Raw genomic sequence first — 25,319 nt, 5'->3', positions numbered from 1 at the left:
GCATAAGTTGGTTTTCTAAATTTGAGACCCTGTTCTGTTTTGGAATGCAGTTCCTGTGTAGCCAAGTTTACATTCCGTGTATTAGTGATATCTTATGATGTTTCTTTTTCTGTGTGACTTATTTCAGTTAGAATCATCGTACCTGAATCCACTCATTATGCTGCTACGGGCCTGATGACATAGATTTCATTGCTGAGTGATACTGCATTGTACGTAAGTACCACAAGTTCTTTATCCATTTTTCACTTTCTGCGATGTTGAACTTGTACTGTAAACGAGGTTCTTGTAAACAGAGCCATTCGAAACTTTGGGGTGGCTGTGTCTTTTTGATTTTAATTTCCCTAAGCTATAGGACCATAAGTGGAAGTGCCCTAGGCTCTGTTGCTTTGTTTTTTAGATGTTTCAGGAAACACCATACACTTCTCCCGAGTGGTTGTTGGCAATTTACATCCTGCCCATCAGCATAACAAGGCTCCCAGTTCTCCGTGGTCTGTCCTGCCTTTCTGGATTTTACACTTTTTTCAGATGGCCCTTTTGACCGGGGGGAAGTGAGACTTCATTGTAGTGCAGATTTCCTTTGCAAGCTTGCTTGGTTGGCCAAAAAGGGCGTATGCGTTTTTTCCTGAATATATTCAGGAAAAAACGCATACGCCCTTTTTGGCCAAGTGCATCATTGTGGACGTTCTGCCTCTTTTCCTATGCTTTCAATGCAATTCCAGTCTACCTCCTGAAATCGGTTTCCTGCAATTCTGCCCCGCTTTCAAGTCCTCTTGGCAGCCTTACTTCAGTCTATTTTTGGACGATAGCTGTCATTTATAACTCTGCAGGTTTGTGAATTACAGTGCCCCTGAGCTCCTTTCTTCAACTCGCTTTCTTGTGACCTGGCCGCAACACCGCAGGATGGCTTCAGGCCCTAATCTGGTTCCGGCACGGCATGCTGAGCCTTTGGTTATTTCCTCTTCCTGGTGGGAAATGAGAGTTAAATTTGCCCGTCCAGACACCTCCAGCTAGTCTCTCATTGGTTGTCGCTATTCCTGTTCATCTTCCACAGAAATTGCAAACTGGGCCAAACAGGAGGTTAAATGGACTGACTCTCCAAGTCGGGAGAGTGTTAGTAAAGCGTCTGGAATATTGCACCCGAGTACAGGGTACGAAAACTGAGACATATTTGAACACATCTCCCGATCACATGGTTGATCATACTCTAGGTTCCACATGCATGTTTTAGCTGAAGGAAGAATACCTTAAACCTGGGTAGTTGAAACCCGTGTAATGGGTACCATGCAATATGACTTCAAAGGGTCTTCATTTGCTCACCGAACCTCTCCAATCCTATCACTGCTGCGTTTATGCCCCTGTACACATGCTTGATTCTCTTTCGGAGACATAGCAATCCATAGGTTTTAAGATACTTACTAGTCAGGTACATTCTTAGGCGTTTAATATGCGGTGTTGAGTCCATTTCATTGAGCAAGGAGTAGCTCTTGTCTATTCCATATTTGGCTTAAGGAACTTTATCTGTGCTCATTTCAATCTCTGGTTTTATGCAGCACCCCAACTCACCTTTCCCCTTAAGCAAGCATAAGTTCGTTTTCTAAATTTGAGACCCTGTTCTGTTCTGTAATTCAGTTCCTGTGTAGCCAAGTTTCCATTCCGTGTATTACTGATATCTTATTATGTTTCTTTTTCTGTGTGACTTATTTCAGTTAGAATCATCATACCTGAATCCACTCATTGTGCTGCTAAGGGCCTGATGACATAGATTTCATTGCTGAGTGATATTGCTTTGTAAGTAAATACCACAACTTCTTTATCCATTTTTCACTTTCTGCGATGTTGAACTTGTACTGTAAACGAGGTTCTTGTAAACAGAGGCGTCCCAAACTTTGGGGTGGCTGTGTCTTTTTGATTTTAATTTCCCTAAGCTATAGGACCATAAGTGGCAGTGCCCTAGGCTCTGTTGCTTTGTTTTTTAGATGTTTCAGGAAACACCATACACTTCTCCCAAGTGTCTGTTGGCAATTTACATCCCGCCCATCAGCATAACAAGGCTCCCAGTTCTCCATGGCCTGTCCTGCCTTTCTGGATTTTACACTTTTTTCAGATGGCCCTTTTGACCGGGGGGAAGTGAGACTTCATTGTAGTGCAGATTTCCTTTGCAAGCTTGCTTGGTTGGCCAAAAAGGGCGTATGCCTTTTTTCCTGAATATATTCAGGAAAAAACGCATACGCCCTTTTTGGCCAAGTGCATCATTGTGGACGTTCTGCCTCTTTTTCTATGCTTTCAATGCAATTCCAGTCTACCTCCTGAAATCGGTTTCCTGCAATTCTGCCCCGCTTTCAAGTCCTCTTGGCAGCCTTACTTCAGTCTATTTTTGGACGATAGCTGTCATTTATAACTCTGCAGGTTTGTGAATTACAGTGCCCCTGAGCTCCTTTCTTCAACTCGCTTTCTTGTGACCTGGCCGCAACACCGCAGGATGGCTTCAGGCCCTAATCTGGTTCCGGTACGGCATGCTGAGCCTTTGGTTATTTCCTCTTCCTGGTGGGAAATGAGTGTTAAATTTGCCCGTCCAGACACCTCCAGCTAGCCTCTCATTGGTTCTCGCTATTCCTGTTCATCTTCCGCAGAAATTGCAAACTGTGCCAAACAGGAGGTTAAAGGCGCTGACTCTCCAAGTGGGGAGAGTGTTAGTAAAGCGTCTGGAATGTTACACCCGAGTACCAGGGTACGAAAACTGAGACATATTTGAACACGTCTCCCGATCACATGGTTGATCATACTCTGGGTTCCACATGCATGTTTTAGCTGAAGGAAGAATACCTAAAACCTGGGTAGTTGAAACCCGTGGAATGGGTAGCATGCAATATGACTTCAAAGGGTCTTCATTTGCTCACTGAACATCTCCAATCCTATCACTGCTGCGTTTATGCCCCTGTACACATGCTTGATTCTCTTTCGGAGACATAGCAATCCATAGGTTTTAAGATACTTACTAGTCAGGTACATTCTTAGGCGTTTAATATGCGGTGTTGAGTCCATTTCGTTGAGCAAGGAGTAGCTCTTGTCTATTCCATATTTGGCTTAAGGAACTTTATCTGTGCTCATTTCAATCTCTGGTTTTATGCAGCACCCCAACTCACCTTTCCCCTTAAGCAAGCATAAGTTGGTTTTCTAAATTTGAGACCCTGTTCTCTTCTGTAATTCAGTTCCTGTGTAGCCAAGTTTACATTCCGTGTATTAGTGATATCTTATGATGTTTCTTTTTCTGTGTGACTTATTTCAGTTAGAATCATCGTACCTGAATCCACTCATGATGCTGCTACGGGCCTGATGACATAGATTTCATTGCTGAGTGATACTGCATTGTACGTAAGTACCACAAGTTCTTTATCCATTTTTCACTTTCTGTGATATTGAACTTGTACGGTAAACGAGGTTCTTTTAAACGGAGGCGTCCGAAACTTTGGGGTGGCTGTGTCTTTTTGATTTTAATTTCCCTAAGCTATAGGACCATAAGTGGAAGTGCCCTAGGCTCTGTTGCTTTGTTTTTTAGATGTTTCAGGAAACACCATACACTTCTCCTGAGTGTCTGTTGGCAATTTACATCCCGCCCATCAGCATAACAAGGCTCCCAGTTCTCCATGGCCTGTCCTGCCTTTCTGGATTTTACACTTTTTTCAGATGGCCCTTTTGACCGGGGGGAAGTGAGACTTCATTGTAGTGCAGATTTCCTTTGCAAGCTTGCTTGGTTGGCCAAAAAGGGCGTATGCGTTTTTTCCTGAATATATTCAGGAAAAAACGCATACGCCCTTTTTGGCCAAGTGCATCATTGTGGACGTTCTGCCTCTTTTCCTATGTTTTCAATGCAATTCCAGTCTACCTCCTGAAATCGGTTTCCTGCAATTCTGCCCCGCTTTCAAGTCCTCTTGGCAGCCTTACTTCAGTCTGTTTTTGGACGATAGCTGTCATTTATAACTCTGCAGGTTTGTGAATTACAGTGCCCCTGAGCTCCTTTCTTCAACTCGCTTTCTTGTGACCTGGCCGCAACACCGCAGGATGTCTTCAGGCTCTAATCTGGTTCTGGCACGGCACGCTGAGCCTTTGGTTATTTCCTCTTCCTGGTGGGAAATGAGAGTTAAATTTGCCCATCCAGACACCTCCAGCTAGTCTTTCATTGGTTCTCGCTATTCCTGTTCATCTTCCACAGAAATTGCAAACTGGGCCAAACAGGAGGTTAAAGGGACTGACTCTCCAAGTGGGGAGAGTGTTAGTAAAGCGTCTGGAATGTTGCACCCGAGTACCAGGGTACGAAAACTGAGACATATTTGAACACATCTCCCGATCACATGGTTGATCATACTCTAGGTTCCACATGCATGTTTTAGCTGAAGGAAGAATACCTTAAACCTGGGTAGGTGAAACCCGTGGAATGGGTACCATGCAATATGACTTCAAAGGGTCTTCATTTGCTCACCGAACCTCTCCAATCCTATCACTGCTGCGTTTATGCCCCTGTACACATGCTTGATTCTCTTTCGGAGACATAGCAATCCATAGGTTTTAAGATACTTACTAGTCAGGTACATTCTTAGGCGTTTAATATGCGGTGTTGAGTCCATTTCGTTGAGCAAGGAGTAGCTCTTGTCTATTCCATATTTGGCTTAAGGAACTTTATCTGTGCTCATTTCAATCTCTGGTTTTATGCAGCACCACAACTCACCTTTACCCTTAAGCAAGCATAAGTTGGTTTTTTAAATTTGAGACCCTGTTCTGTTCTGTAATTCAGTTCCTGTGTAGCCAAGTTTCCATTCCGTGTATTACTGATATCTTATGATGTTTCTTTTTCTGTGTGACTTATTTCAGTTAGAATCATCATACCTGAATCCACTCATTGTGCTGCTAAGGGCCTGATGACATAGATTTCATTGCTGAGTGATATTGCTTTGTAAGTGAATACCACAACTTCTTTATCCATTTTTCACTTTCTGCGATGTTGAACTTGTACTGTAAACGAGATTCTTGTAAACAGAGCCCTTCCAAACTTTGGGGTGGCTGTGTCTTTTTGATTTTAATTTCCCTAAGCTATAGGACCATAAGCGGAAGTGCCCTAGGTTCTGTTGCTTTGTTTTTTAGATGTTTCAGGAAACACCATACAATTCTCCCAAGTGGTTGTTGGCAATTTACATCCCGCCCATCAGCATAACAAGGCTCCCAGTTCTCCATGGCCTGTGCTGCCTTTCTGGATTTTACACTTTTTTCAGATGGCCCTTTTGACCGGGGGGAAGTGAGACTTCAATGTAGTGCAGATTTCCTTTGCAAGCTTGCTTGGTTGGCCAAAAAGGGCGTATGCGTTTTTTCCTGAATATATTCAAGAAAAAACGCATACGCCCTTTTTGGCCAAGTGCATCATTGTGTACGTTCTGCCTCTTTTCCTATGCTTTCAATGCAATTCCAGTCTACCTCCTGAAATCGGTTTCCTGCAATTCTGCCCCGCTTTCAAGTCCTCTTGGCAGCCTTACTTCAGTCTATTTTTGGACGATAGCTGTCATTTATAACTCTGCAGGTTTGTGAATTACAGTGCCCCTGAGCTCCTTTCTTCAACTCGCTTTCTTGTGACCTGGCCGCAACACCGCAGGATGGCTTCAGGCCCTAATCTGGTTCCGGCCCGGCATGCTGAGCCTTTGGTTAATTCCTCTTCCTGGTGGGAAATGAGAGTTAAATTTGCCCGTCCAGACACCTCCAGCTAGCCTCTCATTGGTTCTCGCTATTCCTGTTCATCTTCCGCAGAAATTGCAAACTGGGCCAAACAGGAGGTTAAAGGGACTGACTCTCCAAGTGGGGAGAGTGTTAGTAAAGCATCTGGAATGTTGCACCCGAGTACCAGGGTACGAAAACTGAGACATATTTGAACACGTCTCCCGTTCACATGGTTGATCATACTCTGGGTTCCACATGCATGTTTTAGCTGAAGGAAGAATACCTTAAACCTGGAGAGTTGAGACCCGTGGAATGGGTACCATGCAATATGACTTCAAAGGGTCTTCATTTGCTCACCGAACCTCTCCAATCCTATCACTACTGCATTTATGCCCCTGTACACACGCTTGATTCTCTTTTGGAGACATAGCAATCCATAGGTTTTAAGATACTTACTAGTCAGGTACATTCTTAGGCGTTTAATATGCGGTGTTGAGTCCATTTCGTTGAGCAAGGAGTAGCTCTTGTCTATTCCATATTTGGCTTAAGGAACTTTATCTGTGCTCATTTCAATCTCTGGTTTTATGCAGCACCCCAACTCACCTTTCCCCTTAAGCAAGCATAAGTTGGTTTTCTAAATTTGAGACACTGTTCTGTTCTGTAATTCAGTTCCTGTGCAGCCAAGTTTACATTCCGTGTATTAGTGATATCTTATGATGTTTCTTTTTCTGTGTGACTTATTTCAGTTAGAATCATCGTACCTGAATCCACTCATTATGCTGCTACGGGCCAGAAGACATAGATTTCATTGCTGAGTGATCCTGTATTGTACGTAAGTACCACAAGTTCTTTATCCATTTTTCACTTTCTCTGATATTGAACTTGTACGGTAAACGAGGTTCTTGTAAACAGAGGCGTCCCAAACTTTGGGGTGGCTGTGTCTTTTTGATTTTAATTTCCCTAAGCTATAGGACCATAAGTGGAAGTGCCCTAGGCTCTGTTGCTTTGTTTTTTAGATGTTTCAGGAAACACCATACACTTCTCCCGAGTGTCTGTTGGCAATTTACATCCCGCCCATCAGCATAACAAGGCTCCCAGTTCTCCATGGCCTGTCCTGCCTTTCTGGATTTTACACTTTTTTCAGATGGCCCTTTTGACCGGGGGGAAGTGAGACTTCATTGTAGGGCAGATTTCCTTTGCAAGCTTGCTTGGTTGGCCAAAAAGGGCGTATGCGTGTTTTCCTGAATATATTCAGGAAAAAACGCATACGCCCTTTTTGGCCAAGTGCATCATTGTGGACGTTCTGCCTCTTTTCCTATGCTTTCAATGCAATTCCAGTCAACCTCCTGAAATCGGTTTCCTGCAATTCTGCCCCGCTTTCAAGTCCTCTTGGCAGCCTTACTTCAGTCTATTTTTGGACGATAGCTGTCATTTATAACTCTGCAGGTTTGTGAATTACAGTGCCCCTGAGCTCCTTTCTTCAACTCGCTTTCTTGTGACCTGGCCGCAACACTGCAGGATGTCTTCAGGCCCTAATCTGGTTCTGGCACGGCACGCTGAGCCTTTGGTTAATTCCTCTTCCTGGTGGGAAATGAGAGTTAAATTTGCCCATCCAGACACCTGCAGCTAGTCTCTCATTGGTTCTCGCTATTCCTGTTCATCTTCCACAGAAATTGCAAACTGGGCCAAACAGGAGGTTAAAGGGACTGACTCTCCAAGTCGGGAGAGTGTTAGTAAAGCGTCTGGAATGTTGCACCCGAGTACCAGCGTACGAAAACTGAGACATATTTGAACACGTCTCCCGATCACATGGTTGATCATACTCTGGGTTCCACATGCATGTTTTAGCTGAAGGAAGAATACCTAAAACCTGGGTAGTTGAAACCCGTGGAATGGGTACCATGCAATATGACTTCAAAGGGTCTTCATTTGCTCACCGAACATCTCCAATCCTATCACTGCTGCGTTTATGCCCCTGTACACATGCTTGATTCTCTTTCAGAGACATAGCAATCCATAGGTTTTAAGATACTTACTAGTCAGGTACATTCTTAGGCGTTTAATATGCGGTGTTGAGTCCATTTCGTTGAGCAAGGAGTAGCTCTTGTCTATTCCATATTTGGCTTAAGGAACTTTATCTGTGCTCATTTCAATCTCTGGTTTTATGCAGCACCCCAACTCACCTTTCCCCTTAAGCAAGCATAAGTTGGTTTTCTAAATTTGAGAAACTGTTCTGTTCTGTAATTCAGTTCCTGTGTAGCCAAGTTTACATTCCGTGTATTACTGATATCTTATGATGTTTCTTTTTCTGTGTGACTTATTTCAGTTAGAATCATCATACCTGAATCCACTCATTGTGCTGCTAAGGGCCTGATGACACAGATTTCATTGCTGAATGATATTGCTTTGTAAGTAAATACCACAACTTCTTTATCCATTTTTCACTTTCTGCGATGTTGAACTTGTACTGTAAACGAGGTTCTTGTAAACAGAGCCGTTCCAAACTTTGGGGTGGCTGTGTCTTTTTGATTTTAATTTCCCTAAGTTATAGGACCATAAGTGGAAGTGCCCTAGGTTCTGTTGCTTTGTTTTTTAGATGTTTCAGGAAACACCATACACTTCTCCCGAGTGTCTGTTGGCAATTTACATCCCGCCCATCAGCATAACAAGGCTCCCAGTTCTCCATGGCCTGTCCTGCCTTTCTGGGTTTTACCCTTTTTTCAGATGGCCCTTTTGACCGGGGGGAAGTGAGACTTCATTGTAGTGCAGATTTCCTTTGCAAGCTTGCTTGGTTGGCCAAAAAGGGCGTATGCGTTTTTTCCTGAATATATTCAGGAAAAAACGCATACGCCCTTTTTGGCCAAGTGCATCATTGTGGACGTTCTGCCTCTTTTCCTATGCTTTCAATGCAATTCCAGTCTACCTCCTGAAATCGGTTTCCTGCAATTCTGCCCCGCCTTCAAGTCCTCTTGGCAGCCTTACTTCAGTCTATTTTTGGACGATAGCTGTCATTTATAACTCTGCAATTTTGTGAATTACAGTGCCCCTGAGCTCCTTTCTTCAACTCGCTTTCTTTTGAGCTGGCCGCAAAACCGCAGGATGGCTTCAGGCCCTAATCTGGTTCCGGTACGGCACACTGAGCCTTTGGTTATTTCCTCTTCCTGGTGGGAAATGAGAGTTAAATTTGCCCATCCAGACACCTCCAGCTAGCCTCTCATTGGTTCTCGCTATTCCTGTTCATCTTCCGCAGAAATTGCAAACTGGGCCAAACAGGAGGTTAAAGGCGCTGACTCTCCAAGTGGGGAGAGTGTTAGTAAAGCGTCTGGAATGTTGCACCCGAGTACCAGGGTACGAAAACTGAGACATATTTGAACACGTCTCCCGATCACATGGTTGATCATACTCTGGATTCCACATGCATGTTTTAGCTGAAGGAAGAATACCTAAAACCTGGGTAGTTGAAACCCGTGGAATGGTTACAATGCAATATGACTTCAAAGGGTCTTCATTTGCTCACTGAACCTCTCCAATCCTATCACTGCTGCGTTTATGCCCCTGTACACATGCTTGATTCTCTTTCGGAGACATAGCAATCCATAGGTTTTAAGATACTTACTAGTCAGGTACATTCTTAGGCGTTTAATATGCGGTGTTGAGTCCATTTCATTGAGCAGGGAGTAGCTCTTGTGTATTCCATATTTGGCTTAAGGAACTTTATCTGTGCTCATTTCAATCTCTGGTTTTATGCAGCAACCGAACTCACCTTTCCCCTTAAGCAAGCATAAGTTGGTTTTCTAAATTTGAGACCCTGTTCTGTTTTGGAATGCAGTTCCTGTGTAGCCAAGTTTACATTCCGTGTATTAGTGATATCTTATGATGTTTCTTTTTCTGTGTGACTTATTTCAGTTAGAATCATCGTACCTGAATCCACTCATGATGCTGCTACGGGCCTGATGACATAGATTTCATTGCTGAGTGATACTGCATTGTACGTAAGTACCACAGGTTCTTTATCCATTTTTCACTTTCTGTGATATTGAACTTGTACGGTAAACGAGGTTCTTGTAAACGGAGGCGTCCCAAACTTTGGGGTGGCTGTGTCTTTTTGATTTTAATTTCCCTAAGCTATAGGACCATAAGTGGAAGTGCCCTAGGCTCTGTTGCTTTGTTTTTTAGATGTTTCAGGAAACACCATACACTTCTCCGGAGTGTCTGTTGGCAATTTACATCCCGCCCATCAGCATAACAAGGCTCCCAGTTCTCCATGGCCTGTCCTGCCTTTCTGGATTTTACACTTTTTTCAGATGGCCCTTTTGACCGGGGGGAAGTGAGACTTCATTGTAGTGCAGATTTCCTTTGCAAGCTTGCTTGGTTGGCCAAAAAGGGCGTATGCGTTTTTTCCTGAATATATTCAGGAAAAAACGCATACGCCCTTTTTGGCCAAGTGCATCATTGTGGACGTTCTGCCTCTTTTCCTATGCTTTCAATGCAATTCCAGTCTACCTCCTGAAATCGGTTTCCTGCAATTCTGCCCCGCTTTCAAGTCCTCTTGGCAGCCTTACTTCAGTCTATTTTTGGACGATAGCTGTCATTTATAACTCTGCAGGTTTGTGAATTACAGTGCCCCTGAGCTCCTTTCTTCAACTCGCTTTCTTGTGACCTGGCCGCAACACCGCAGGATGTCTTCAGGCCCTAATCTGGTTCTGGCACGGCACGCTGAGCCTTTGGTTAATTCCTCTTCCTGGTGGGAAATGAGAGTTAAATTTGCCCGTCCAGACACCTCCAGCTAGCCTCTCATTGGTGCTCGCTATTCCTGTTCGTCTTCCACAGAAATTGCAAACTGGGCCAAACAGGAGGTTAAAGGGACTGACTCTCCAAGTGGGGAGAGTGTTAGTAAAGCGTCTGGAATGTTGCACCCGAGTACCAGGGTACGAAAACTGAGACGTATTTGAACACGTCTCCCGATCACATGGTTGATCATACTCTAGGTTCCACATGCATGTTTTAGCTGAAGGAAGAATACCTTAAACCTGGGTAGTTGAAACCCGTGGAATGGGTACCATGCAATATGACTTCAAAGGGTCTTCATTTGCTCACGAACCTCTCCAATCCTATCACTGCTGCGTTTATGTCCTTGTACACATGCTTGATACTCTTTCGGAGACATAGCAATCCATAGGTTTTAAGATACTTACAAGTCAGGTACATTCTTAGGCGTTTAATATGCGGTGTTGAGTCCATTTCGTTGAGCAAGGAGTAGCTCTTGTCTATTCCATATTTGGCTTAAGGAACTTTATCTGTGCTCATTTCAATCTCTGGTTTTATGCAGCACCCCAACTCACCTTTCCCCTTAAGCAAGCATAAGTTGGTTTTCTAAATTTGAGACCCTGTTCTGTTCTGTAATTCAGTTCCTGTGTAGCCAAGTTTACATTCCGTGTATTACTGATATCTTATGATGTTTCTTTTTCTGTGTGACTTATTTCAGTTAGAATCATCATACCTGAATCCACTCATTGTGCTGCTAAGGGCCTGATGAAACAGATTTCATTGCTGAGTGATATTGCTTTGTAAGTAAATACCACAACTTCTTTATCCATTTTTCACTTTCTGCGATGTTGAACTTGTACTGTAAACGAGGTTCTTGTAAACAGAGCCGTTCCAAACTTTGGGGTGGCTGTGTCTTTTTGATTTTAATTTCCCTAAGCTATAGGACCATTAGTGGAACTGCCCTAGGCTCTGTTGCTTTGTTTTTTAGATGTTTCAGGAAACACCATACACTTCTCCCTAGTGGTTGTTGGCAATTTACATCCCGCCCTTCAGCATAACAAGGCTCCCAGTTCTCCATGGCCTGTCCTGCCTTTCTGGATTTTACACTTTTTTCAGATGGCCCTTTTGACCGGGGGGAAGTGAGACTTCATTGTAGTGCAGATTTCCTTTGCAAGCTTGCTTGGTTGGCCAAAAAGGGCGTATGCGTTTTTTCCTGAATATATTCAGGAAAAAACGCATACGCCCTTTTTGGCCAAGTGCATCATTGTGGACGTTCTGCCTCTTTTCCTATGCTTTCAATGCAATTCCAGTCTACCTCCTGAAATCGGTTTCCTGCAATTCTGCCCCGCTTTCAAGTCCTCTTGGCAGCCTTACTTCAGTCTATTTTTGGACGATAGCTGTCATTTATAACTCTGCGGGTTTGTGAATTACAGTGCCCCTGAGCTCCTTTCTTCAACTCTCTTTCTTGTGACCTGGCCGCAACACCGCAGGATGGCTTCAGGCCCTAATCTGGTTCCGGCCCGGCATGCTGAGCCTTTGGTTAATTCCTCTTCCTGGTGGGAAATGAGAGTTAAATTTGCCCGTCCAGACACCTCCAGCTAGCCTCTCATTGGTTCTCGCTATTCCTGTTCATCTTCCGCAGAAATTGCAAACTGGGCCAAACAGGAGGTTAAAGGGACTGACTCTCCAAGTCGGGAGAGTGTTAGTAAAGCGTCTGGAATGTTGCACCCGAGTACCAGGGTACGAAAACTGAGACATATTTGAACACGTCTCCCGATCACATGGTTGATCATACTCTAGGTTCCACATGCATGTTTTAGCTGAAGGAAGAATACCTTAAACCTGGGTAGTTGAAACCCGTGGAATGGGTACCATGCAATATGACTTCAAAGGGTCTTCATTTGCTCACCGAACCTCTCCAATCCTATCACTGCTGCGTTTATGCCCCTGTACACATGCTTGATTCTCTTTCGGAGACATAGCAATCCATAGGTTTTAAGATACTTACTAGTCAGGTACATTCTTAGGCGTTTAATATGGGGTGTTGAGTCCATTTCGTTGAGCAAGGAGTAGCTCTTGTCTATTCCATATTTGGCTTAAGGAACTTTATCTGTGCTCATTTCAATCTGGTTTTATGCAGCACCCCAACTCACCTTTACCCTTAAGCAAGCATAAGTTGGTTTTCTAAATTTGAGACCCTGTTCTGTTCTGTAATTCAGTTCCTGTGTAGCCAAATTTACATTCCGTGTATTACTGATATCTTTTTTTTTTTTTTTGCCGTAACTACCTTTATTGGTATCGCTTGTGTATCAGTTCATCAAAACCTTTGTTTCATATTTCTCGCCTTAATCCCCTGAAAGTTCCAGATGGGCAAAAATACTTTTAAATACGCAGCTGGCTTCTGTCTTATGTGCTTAATATTATACATTTGTTGCTTGTTTTGCACATGTCTATGGCTGCACTACTTGCCAGACGAAAGTCACATATAAAAATACAGACTAATCGAAACACAAAAGTCAGCCATTGTCTAGAATGTGGTTTACAATACAGAGCTTGCAGACAACACAGACTATATATATAAGTCATCTGTCTGAAAACAGAAAGTAGTGTCTCATACTGACTCCGGAGAAAGGTGCTGACACACAGGGAAACTCACTGATGATTCTCCTTTATGTTTATTAGATAGATCAATACCAAATTATTTCACATATATTATATTCAATATCTATATATATATATCTTGTAACCAAATTCTGGTTTAAAAGTCACAAACCAACATGTAAATACAAAATGTTAGGAAAGGTTTAACATACATAGGGGAAAACATGTCTTATGCCTCGCAAAGTCTTTCTACAATCTAGCATAAAGGCAAATGTGGTTGAAAAAAAAGGAAATCCATATACAATTACAGAAAAACATTTAGTCAAGCCACCTAATATAAAATATTTCAGATATCATGTCCAAAAACGTCCACGTGTTGCAGAGGTCTCTACAAATCAATTAGAATGACATCAACAAGATCTGCAAACCGAAGTCTTAGCAAGTAAACGTGACTCATGCTTTTCTCTCTGAGACAATGAGGCTTGACGTTCAGTTAAAGGCAGGTAAACACGACTATGAAGAAACCCTTCTTTACAACAGCTTAACGGTACCCATTTAGGGCAATACACCCGCTTTCCCAGCTATGTGTGCACGCAGTGTTCTGTGATAAAATGACTCAGTTACTTTAAAAAAGCATAAATGGCAAAACAAAATAACCAGAACTCCGCGAAGCTGGTAAAACCACAAAGACACTGAAATCCAGCAACTCCTGAGAGGCTGAGAGATCAAATGAATCATAAAATCTGGATGACTCTGATTTGGGGTTTAACTTTGGTTAAAACTGAAAAGTCTGAAAAGAACCAATGTTTTGGAAGAAGCAGTGTCACTTGTAAACATCCTGCCACCTAACTAAAAGGACGGCCTCTTCTTCTAGACCCACGACTTAATAAGACAGGAAGCTCTGAACACACAGCGCTGGAGAAGATGGATTCCACAAGTCAAACTTGAGTGAAACTGTTCTAATGCAATGTACCAAACACGCGTTTGTTCTTAGGAAAAATTACAAAACTAACAAATATTTTTCTCCAGAATTATAAAAGATAAAATCTATGAATCAGTACTGTTATGTGATTACAGAACAATAGCCAACTGAAAAAAAAAAACAAAACACCAACCCACAGGCCGTCTACACCGTCCCCAATCCATTTCCTGCAGCCAGTACTTCCCACCTGCTCTGAGGACTGAGCCTTAGACACCGTTGACTGTATTTAAAGTCGAGTCAACAGTACTCTCTGTCTCTGGGGCAAAAGTAATGCAGCTCATTACTTACACACAACACTTGTTTCATTCTTCAGGACTTTCTTTGACGGGATTACTCAATGTTGGTTACTTTAAAGGTAACAAAAGGTGTCAGAAAAAAATGCCTTGGAATTCTTTTGCAATTCCACAAAGACACCTGGCAATCTGATACGTTCATTCCTCTCCCCATCACAATTTTTGTTTTTTAAAATTACAATTGACAACTCACGTAAGATGTAATTAATTTACTTAAAATAAGAGAGGGCTTTTCAATCAAGTATCCACGTTCCAAATAACTAAAACATTTAGTTAAATCTTTTAAATTAATCTTTTAATAAATCTTTAATTACTCGGTGCCAGTAATTAAGAGGTTGATTCCGTAAAATTCAAACTTGCACATAGGCGTGTCCCACTCAGAAAAGATTTCATACACTTAGCAACTTGTGCTTTTTGTCTCACCTTTTATAAGAAACACAGATTAATTTCAACTTCAGTTTTCCTTTCTGATGCAGACACGTGTACCTTGTGTAAGAAACGGTCTCCAGGCCACCTCCACGTGTAGACCTCAGCATTTCCTGAGAGTGTGAAGTCAACCCCTCCTCCAGGAGACTCTCGCCCTTTTGAGACATTCCCCCTTGCACCTTATGTTTGTCAGACTATGTTTACAGAAATCAGATGACTGGATGAAAACTCTACAGGACAGTCAAGGACAGACGAGAAGACGAGATGCAGAGCGGGAGCCCCTTCCTCCTCCAGTGCACCTGCTGCGGGCAGCCCTCCAGGAAGGCTTGGCCTCCTCCCCTGGACCACAGACTTACTTTTCTCTGTAATAAAGCAGGTAGTACTTCAGGGGATCTGGCAGAGGGAGGCTCAGGACCTTCTCACGCAGGAAGTTCACCGGGGGCTCGGGCTTGGTGTCCGGCGGGGTTGTCACCTCTTCTTCTTGCCGCTCGTCTTCCAGGTCTCCGCAGCTGGTGTCATCAGAGGGGTTGGAGAGCCGACTGGCAAACACCTCTTTGTCCAAAAAGACAATCGTTTCCATTCGGCGGCGGCGAACTCTCCTCCGTTTAAACCTGGGAGTGTTCTTCAGTCCGTTCCCGTTTTTGTTCACAGCTTCCTGGTGGATGACCTTCTTAATGGTGCCCCGGATGGCAATGCGCGCCAGGTCCTGGAGGCTGCGAACCGCCAGGGGTGTGGACAAGTCGTGATTCTCCTGACTCCGACTGGCAGGGCTGGACGAGTGGAGCAAAAGACACAGCCAGAATCTTTTTGGTTTCCCAGGCGGAAGGACCCGTCCGAGTTATCTTAGTCAACTTCTCTTCCAGCGGCATGACCAGGACGCCCCCGACTTTGAGGAGGCTCTTCATGTACCCCTCGTGCTGCTTCTGCACGCCTGCCCCGCAGTACACCCGGTCATACTGAGAGCAGCCTGGAGAGATCTCCAGGCAATTGCCGGTGACGAAGGAGGGCTCGCAGAAGTCAAACTTGTCGAAGCTGTCACTCGTCCTGATGAAAAAGTCCAGCTTCTGCTTCGCATACTCTGTCACATCTGAATGGAGTTCCACCCCGTGGTTCACACCAAAAGGACCGAGGATGAGCCCCACCATGGAGCTGAGGTAGCCGGTGCCGCTGCCCAGGTTCAGGAAGGAAAGGCCAGGCTGCAGGTCCAGGGCCTCCATCACCTCCGAATAGATGCACGGAGCAGAGAGGTGGATGTTCCCGTGCTTCCACGCCAGGTCCTTGTACGCGTTCTCCTTAAACTCCTCGAGGTAATAGTCGGCGCGGTCAACAGCTCGGAAGGCCTGCTCCACCAGCTCGGAGCGGATGTACTGCGCCGTCTTCAGATGGTCTATCAGCTCGTCGTTGTCTTCACCAGCACTCACCGCGCCTCCCATCTTCGGGACCGCGCTTACAGAAAGCTGCCGCTGGAGAGACCTCGGGAACCCCCGGAACGCTGGAGGGCGGACCCCCGGGGAGGGGGGAGGGGCGACGGGAGACGCCTGGGACGCGGAGGGGTGTTTATGCTTGGGGGTGGGGAACGAGAGGAGAGCGGAAGAGGACAGGAAGACGGGGAGAGGAGAATGCGGCCCTGGGGGAGGGTCCGGGAGCCCGGGACCACGGGAAGGGGAGGGGTGGAGAGGAGGGAGAGAGGGGGAGGGGGCCGAGGGGCCGCACCGCCCCCATACCCCGCTGCAGGCCGGGCCGAGGGCGGCGGCGGCGGCGGCGGCGGCTCAGTACCTCCTGGCTCGGCGGGCCCGAGGAATCGGACGCTGGGCCGCACCTGCAGCTCTTCCGGCGCCCCTCGCCAGTCCGCTTCCCACTACGCAGCCCCGACCTCTGCCCTACTGATATCTTATGATGTTTCTTTTTCTGTGTGACTTATTTCAGTTAGAATCATCATACCTGAATCCACTCATTGTGCTGCTAAGGGCCTGATGAAACAGATTTCATTGCTGAGTGATATTGCTTTGTAAGTAAATACCACAACTTCTTTATCCATTTTTCACTTTCTGCGATGTTGAACTTGTACTGTAAACGAGGTTCTTGTAAACAGAGCCGTTCCAAACTTTGGGGTGGCTGTGTCTTTTTGATTTTAATTTCCCTAAGCTATAGGACCATAAGTGGAACTGCCCTAGGCTCTGTTGCTTTGTTTTTTAGATGTTTCAGGAAACACCATACACTTCTCCCTAGTGGTTGTTGGCAATTTACATCCCGCCCTTCAGCATAACAAGGCTCCCAGTTCTCCATGGCCTGTCCTGCCTTTCTGGATTTTACACTTTTTTCAGATGGCCCTTTTGACCGGGGGGAAGTGAGACTTCATTGTAGTGCAGATTTCCTTTGCAAGCTTGCTTGGTTGGCCAAAAAGGGCGTATGCGTTTTTTCCTGAATATATTCAGGAAAAAACGCATACGCCCTTTTTGGCCAAGTGCATCATTGTGGACGTTCTGCCTCTTTTCCTATGCTTTCAATGCAATTCCAGTCTACCTCCTGAAATCGGTTTCCTGCAATTCTGCCCCGCTTTCAAGTCCTCTTGGCAGCCTTACTTCAGTCTATTTTTGGACGATAGCTGTCATTTATAACTCTGCAGGTTTGTGAATTACAGTGCCCCTGAGCTCCTTTCTTCAACTCGCTTTCTTGTGACCTGGCCGCAACACCGCAGGATGGCTTCAGGCCCTAATCTGGTTCCGGCCCGGCATGCTGAGCCTTTGGTTAATTCCTCTTCCTGGTGGGAAATGAGAGTTAAATTTGCCCGTCCAGACACCTCCAGCTAGCCTCTCATTGGTTCTCGCTATTCCTGTTCATCTTCCGCAGAAATTGCAAACTGGGCCAAACAGGAGGTTAAAGGGACTGACTCTCCAAGTCGGGAGAGTGTTAGTAAAGCGTCTGGAATGTTGCACCCGAGTACCAGGGTACGAAAACTGAGACATATTTGAACACGTCTCCCGATCACATGGTTGATCATACTCTAGGTTCCACATGCATGTTTTAGCTGAAGGAAGAATACCTTAAACCTGGGTAGTTGAAACCCGTGGAATGGGTACCATGCAATATGACTTCAAAGGGTCTTCATTTGCTCACCGAACCTCTCCAATCCTATCACTGCTGCGTTTATGCCCCTGTACACATGCTTGATTCTCTTTCGGAGACATAGCAATCCATAGGTTTTAAGATACTTACTAGTCAGGTACATTCTTAGGCGTTTAATATGGGGTGTTGAGTCCATTTCGTTGAGCAAGGAGTAGCTCTTGTCTATTCCATATTTGGCTTAAGGAACTTTATCTGTGCTCATTTCAATCTGGTTTTATGCAGCACCCCAACTCACCTTTACCCTTAAGCAAGCATAAGTTGGTTTTCTAAATTTGAGACCCTGTTCTGTTCTGTAATTCAGTTCCTGTGTAGCCAAATTTACATTCCGTGTATTACTGATATCTTTTTTTTTTTTTTTGCCGTAACTACCTTTATTGGTATCGCTTGTGTATCAGTTCATCAAAACCTTTGTTTCATATTTCTCGCCTTAATCCCCTGAAAGTTCCAGATGGGCAAAAATACTTTTAAATACGCAGCTGGCTTCTGTCTTATGTGCTTAATATTATACATTTGTTGCTTGTTTTGCACATGTCTATGGCTGCACTACTTGCAAGACGAAAGTCACATATAAAAATACAGACTAATCGAAACACAAAAGTCAGCCATTGTCTAGAATGTGGTTTACAATACAGAGCTTGCAGACAACACAGACTATATATATAAGTCATCTGTCTGAAAACAGAAAGTAGTGTCTCATACTGACTCCGGAGAAAGGTGCTGACACACAGGGAAACTCACTGATGATTCTCCTTTATGTTTATTAGATAGATCAATACCAAATTATTTCACATATATTATATTCAATATCTATATATATATATCTTGTAACCAAATTCTGGTTTAAAAGTCACAAACCAACATGTAAATACAAAATGTTAGGAAAGGTTTAACATACATAGGGGAAAACATGTCTTATGCCTCGCAAAGTCTTTCTACAATCTAGCATAAAGGCAAATGTGGTTGAAAAAAAAGGAAATCCATATACAATTACAGAAAAACATTTAGTCAAGCCACCTAATATAAAATATTTCAGATATCATGTCCAAAAACGTCCACGTGTTGCAGAGGTCTCTACAAATCAATTAGAATGACATCAACAAGATCTGCAAACCGAAGTCTTAGCAAGTAAACGTGACTCATGCTTTTCTCTCTGAGACAATGAGGCTTGACGTTCAGTTAAAGGCAGGTAAACACGACTATGAAGAAACCCTTCTTTACAACAGCTTAACGGTACCCATTTAGGGCAATACACCCGCTTTCCCAGCTATGTGTGCACGCAGTGTTCTGTGATAAAATGACTCAGTTACTTTAAAAAAGCATAAATGGCAAAACAAAATAACCAGAACTCCGCGAAGCTGGTAAAACCACAAAGACACTGAAATCCAGCAACTCCTGAGAGGCTGAGAGATCAAATGAATCATAAAATCTGGATGACTCTGATTTGGGGTTTAACTTTGGTTAAAACTGAAAAGTCTGAAAAGAACCAATGTTTTGGAAGAAGCAGTGTCACTTGTAAACATCCTGCCACCTAACTAAAAGGACGGCCTCTTCTTCTAGACCCACGACTTAATAAGACAGGAAGCTCTGAACACACAGCGCTGGAGAAGATGGATTCCACAAGTCAAACTTGAGTGAAACTGTTCTAATGCAATGTACCAAACACGCGTTTGTTCTTAGGAAAAATTACAAAACTAACAAATATTTTTCTCCAGAATTATAAAAGATAAAATCTATGAATCAGTACTGTTATGTGATTACAGAACAATAGCCAACTGAAAAAAAAAAACAAAACACCAACCCACAGGCCGTCTACACCGTCCCCAATCCATTTCCTGCAGCCAGTACTTCCCACCTGCTCTGAGGACTGAGCCTTAGACACCGTTGACTGTATTTAAAGTCGAGTCAACAGTACTCTCTGTCTCTGGGGCAAAAGTAATGCAGCTCATTACTTACACACAACACTTGTTTCATTCTTCAGGACTTTCTTTGACGGGATTACTCAATGTTGGTTACTTTAAAGGTAACAAAAGGTGTCAGAAAAAAATGCCTTGGAATTCTTTTGCAATTCCACAAAGACACCTGGCAATCTGATACGTTCATTCCTCTCCCCATCACAATTTTTGTTTTTTAAAATTACAATTGACAACTCACGTAAGATGTAATTAATTTACTTAAAATAAGAGAGGGCTTTTCAATCAAGTATCCACGTTCCAAATAACTAAAACATTTAGTTAAATCTTTTAAATTAATCTTTTAATAAATCTTTAATTACTCGGTGCCAGTAATTAAGAGGTTGATTCCGTAAAATTCAAACTTGCACATAGGCGTGTCCCACTCAGAAAAGATTTCATACACTTAGCAACTTGTGCTTTTTGTCTCACCTTTTATAAGAAACACAGATTAATTTCAACTTCAGTTTTCCTTTCTGATGCAGACACGTGTACCTTGTGTAAGAAACGGTCTCCAGGCCACCTCCACGTGTAGACCTCAGCATTTCCTGAGAGTGTGAAGTCAACCCCTCCTCCAGGAGACTCTCGCCCTTTTGAGACATTCCCCCTTGCACCTTATGTTTGTCAGACTATGTTTACAGAAATCAGATGACTGGATGAAAACTCTACAGGACAGTCAAGGACAGACGAGAAGACGAGATGCAGAGCGGGAGCCCCTTCCTCCTCCAGTGCACCTGCTGCGGGCAGCCCTCCAGGAAGGCTTGGCCTCCTCCCCTGGACCACAGACTTACTTTTCTCTGTAATAAAGCAGGTAGTACTTCAGGGGATCTGGCAGAGGGAGGCTCAGGACCTTCTCACGCAGGAAGTTCACCGGGGGCTCGGGCTTGGTGTCCGGCGGGGTTGTCACCTCTTCTTCTTGCCGCTCGTCTTCCAGGTCTCCGCAGCTGGTGTCATCAGAGGGGTTGGAGAGCCGACTGGCAAACACCTCTTTGTCCAAAAAGACAATCGTTTCCATTCGGCGGCGGCGAACTCTCCTCCGTTTAAACCTGGGAGTGTTCTTCAGTCCGTTCCCGTTTTTGTTCACAGCTTCCTGGTGGATGACCTTCTTAATGGTGCCCCGGATGGCAATGCGCGCCAGGTCCTGGAGGCTGCGAACCGCCAGGGGTGTGGACAAGTCGTGATTCTCCTGACTCCGACTGGCAGGGCTGGACGAGTGGAGCAAAAGACACAGCCAGAATCTTTTTGGTTTCCCAGGCGGAAGGACCCGTCCGAGTTATCTTAGTCAACTTCTCTTCCAGCGGCATGACCAGGACGCCCCCGACTTTGAGGAGGCTCTTCATGTACCCCTCGTGCTGCTTCTGCACGCCTGCCCCGCAGTACACCCGGTCATACTGAGAGCAGCCTGGAGAGATCTCCAGGCAATTGCCGGTGACGAAGGAGGGCTCGCAGAAGTCAAACTTGTCGAAGCTGTCACTCGTCCTGATGAAAAAGTCCAGCTTCTGCTTCGCATACTCTGTCACATCTGAATGGAGTTCCACCCCGTGGTTCACACCAAAAGGACCGAGGATGAGCCCCACCATGGAGCTGAGGTAGCCGGTGCCGCTGCCCAGGTTCAGGAAGGAAAGGCCAGGCTGCAGGTCCAGGGCCTCCATCACCTCCGAATAGATGCACGGAGCAGAGAGGTGGATGTTCCCGTGCTTCCACGCCAGGTCCTTGTACGCGTTCTCCTTAAACTCCTCGAGGTAATAGTCGGCGCGGTCAACAGCTCGGAAGGCCTGCTCCACCAGCTCGGAGCGGATGTACTGCGCCGTCTTCAGATGGTCTATCAGCTCGTCGTTGTCTTCACCAGCACTCACCGCGCCTCCCATCTTCGGGACCGCGCTTACAGAAAGCTGCCGCTGGAGAGACCTCGGGAACCCCCGGAACGCTGGAGGGCGGACCCCCGGGGAGGGGGGAGGGGCGACGGGAGACGCCTGGGACGCGGAGGGGTGTTTATGCTTGGGGGTGGGGAACGAGAGGAGAGCGGAAGAGGACAGGAAGACGGGGAGAGGAGAATGCGGCCCTGGGGGAGGGTCCGGGAGCCCGGGACCACGGGAAGGGGAGGGGTGGAGAGGAGGGAGAGAGGGGGAGGGGGCCGAGGGGCCGCACCGCCCCCATACCCCGCTGCAGGCCGGGCCGAGGGCGGCGGCGGCGGCGGCGGCGGCTCAGTACCTCCTGGCTCGGCGGGCCCGAGGAATCGGACGCTGGGCCGCACCTGCAGCTCTTCCGGCGCCCCTCACCAGTCCGCTTCCCACTACGCTGCCCCGACCTCTGCCCTACTGATATCTTATGATGTTTCTTTTTCTGTGTGACTTATTTCAGTTAGAATCATCATACCTGAATCCACTCATTGTGCTGCTAAGGGCCTGATGACATAGATTTCATTGCTGAGTGATATTGCTTTGTAAGTAAATACCACAACTTCTTTATCCATTTTTCACTTTCTGCGGTGTTGAACTTGTACTGTAAACGAGGTTCTTTTAAACAGAGCCGTTCCAAACTTTGGGGTGGCTGTGTCTTTTTTATTTTAATTTTCCTAAGCTATAGGACCATAAGTGGAAGTGCCCTAGGCTCTGTTGATTTGTTTTTTAGATGTTTCAGGAGACACCATACACTTCTCCCAAGTGGTTGTTGGCAATTTACATCCCGCCCATCAGCATAACAAGGCTCCCAGTTCTCCATGGCCTGTCCTGCCTTTCTGGATTTTACACTTTTTTCAGATGGCCCTTTTGACCGGGGGGAAGTGAGACTTCATTGTAGTGCAGATTTCCTTTGCAAGCTTGCTTGGTTGGCCAAAAAGGGCGTATGCGTTTTTTCCTGAATATATTCAGGAAAAAACGCATACGCCCTTTTTGGCCAAGTGCATCATTGTGGACGTTCTGCCTCTTTTCCTATGCTTTCAATGCAATTCCAGTCTACCTCCTGAAATCGGTTTCCTGCAATTCTGCCCCGCTTTCAAGTCCTCTTGGCAGCCTTACTTCAGTCTATTTTTGGACGATAGCTGTCATTTATAACTCTGCAGGCTTGTGAATTACAGTGCCCCTGAACTCCTTTCTTCAACTCGCTTTCTTGTGAGCTGGCCGCAACACCGCAGGATGGCTTCAGGCCCTAATCTGGTTCCGGCATGGCACGCTGAGCCTTTGGTTAATTCCTCTTCCTGGTGTGAAATGAGAGTTAAATTTGCCCGTCCAGACACCTCCAGCTAGTCTCTCATTGGTTCTCGCTATTCCTGTTCATCTTCCGCAGAAATTGCAAACTGGGCCAAACAGGAGGTTAAAGGCGCTGACTCTCCAAGTGGGGAGAGTGTTAGTAAAGCGTCTGGAATGTTGCACCCGAGTACCAGGGGAGGAAAACTGAGACATATTTGAACACGTCTCCCGTTCACACGGTTGATCATACTCTGGGTTCCACATGCATGTTTTAGCTGAAGGAAGAATACCTTAAACCTGGAGAGTTGAGACCCGTGGAATGGGTACCATGCAATATGTCTTCAAAGGGTCTTCATTTGCTCACCGAACCTCTCCAATCCTATCACTGCTGAGTTTATGCCCCTGTACACACGCTTGATTCTCTTTTGGAGACATAGCAATCCATAGGTTTTAAGATACTTACTAGTCAGGTACATTCTTAGGCGTTTAATATGGGGTGTTGAGTCCATTTCGTTGAGCAAGGAGTAGCTCTTGTCTATTCCATATTTGGCTTAAGGAACTTTATCTGTGCTCATTTCAATCTCTGGTTTTATGCAGCACCACAACTCACCTTTCCCCTTAAGCAAGCATAAGTTGGTTTTCTAAATTTGAGACCCTGTTCTGTTTTGGAATTCAGTTCCTGTGTAGCCAAGTTTACATTCTGTGTATTAGTGATATCTTATGATGTTTCTTTTTCTGTGTGACTTATTTCAGTTAGAATCATCGTACCTGAATCCACTCATTATGCTGCTACGGGCCTGATGACATAGATTTCATTGCTGAGTGATACTGCATTGTACGTAAGTACCACAAGTTCTTTATCCATTTTTCACTTTCTGCGATGTTGAACTTGTACTGTAAACGAGGTTCTTGTAAACAGAGCCGTTCCAAACTTTGGGGTGGCTGTGTCTTTTTGATTTTAAATTCCCTAAGCTATAGGACCATAAGTGGAAGTGCCCTAGGCTCTGTTGCTTTGTTTTTTAGATGTTTCAGGAAACACCATACACTTCTCCCGAGTGGTTGTTGGCAATTTACATCCCGCCCATCAGCATAACAAGGCTCCCAGTTCTCCATGGCCTGTCCTGCCTTTCTGGATTTTACACTTTTTTCAGATGGCCCTTTTGACCGGGGGGAAGTGAGACTTCATTGTAGTGCAGATTTCCTTTGCAAGCTTGCTTGGTTGGCCAAAAAGGGCGTATGCGTTTTTTCCTGAATATATTCAGGAAAAAACGCATACGCCCTTTTTGGCCAAGTGCATCATTGTGTACGTTCTGCCTCTTTTCCTATGCATTCAATGCAATTCCAAACTACCTCCGAAAATCGGTTTCTTGCAATTCTGCCCCGCTTTCAAGTCCTCTTGGCAGCCTTACTTCAGTCTATTTTTGGACGATAGCTGTCATTTATAACTCTGCAGGTTTGTGAATTACAGTGCCCCTGAGGTCCTTTCTTCAACTCGCTTTCTTGTGAGCTGGCCGCAACACCGCAGGATGGCTTCAGGCCCTAATCTGGTTCCGGCACGGCACACTGAGCCTTTGGTTATTTCCTCTTCCTGGTGGGAAATGAGAGTTAAATTTGCCCGTCCAGACACCTCCAGCTAGCCTCTCATTGGTTCTCGCTATTCCTGTTCATCTTCCGCAGAAATTGCAAACTGGGCCAAACAGGAGGTTAAAGGGACTGACTCTCCAAGTGGGGAGAGTGTTAGTAAAGCGTCTGGAATGTTGCACCCGAGTACCAGGGGAGGAAAACTGAGACATATTTGAACACGTCTCCCGTTCACGTGGTTGATCATACTTGGGTTCCGTATGCATGTTTTAGCTGAAGGAAGAATACCTAAAACCTGGGTAGTTGAAACCCGTGGAATGGGTACCATGCAATATGACTTCAAAGGGTCTTCATTTGCTCACCGAACCTCTCCAATCCTATCACTGCTGCGTTTATGCCCCTGTACACATGCTTGATTCTCTTTCGGAGACATAGCAATCCCTAGGTTTTAAGATACTTACTAGTCAGGTACATTCTTAGGCGTTTAATATGCGGTGTTGAGTCCATTTCGTTGAGCAAGGAGTAGCTCTTGTCTATTCCATATTTGGCTTAAGGAACTTTATCTGTGCTCATTTCAATCTCTGGTTTTATGCAGCACCCCAACTCACCTTTCCCCTTAAGCAAGCATAAGTTGGTTTTCGAAATTTGAGACCCTGTTCTTTTCTGTAATTCAGTACCTGTGTAGCCAAGTTTACATTCCGTGTAT

The 25,319-nt window shown here is 45.0% G+C and overlaps 1 long non-coding RNA gene and 2 pseudogenes across 3 annotated transcripts in view; 1 reads left to right on the top strand and 2 right to left on the bottom strand.

Annotated features, from left to right (window-relative positions):
* The window catches only part of LOC307181391, a 1,281,417-nt gene that overhangs the window by 10,905 nt on the left and 1,245,193 nt on the right, over positions 1 to 25,319 (top strand). The gene's annotated exons all lie outside the window — the stretch shown is intronic.
* On the bottom strand, positions 14,945 to 21,419 carry LOC307181390 (protein-L-isoaspartate O-methyltransferase domain-containing protein 2-like; annotated as a pseudogene). Its single transcript has 2 exons — positions 21,303 to 21,419; positions 14,945 to 16,232 (listed from the first exon to the last, which is right to left on the bottom strand). The product of its transcript is annotated as a protein-L-isoaspartate O-methyltransferase domain-containing protein 2-like (transcript).
* LOC307181389 (protein-L-isoaspartate O-methyltransferase domain-containing protein 2-like) lies at positions 20,455 to 21,824 on the bottom strand (annotated as a pseudogene). Its single transcript has one exon. The product of its transcript is annotated as a protein-L-isoaspartate O-methyltransferase domain-containing protein 2-like (transcript).

The sequence above is a fragment of the Stenella coeruleoalba genome (assembly GCF_951394435.1).
Source record: "Stenella coeruleoalba genome assembly, contig: scaffold_63, whole genome shotgun sequence".
In the NCBI taxonomy this organism is placed as follows: domain Eukaryota; kingdom Metazoa; phylum Chordata; class Mammalia; order Artiodactyla; family Delphinidae; genus Stenella; species Stenella coeruleoalba.
Note: the sequence above shows the minus strand (reverse complement) of the source record. Positions and strands in the feature narration are given on the sequence as shown.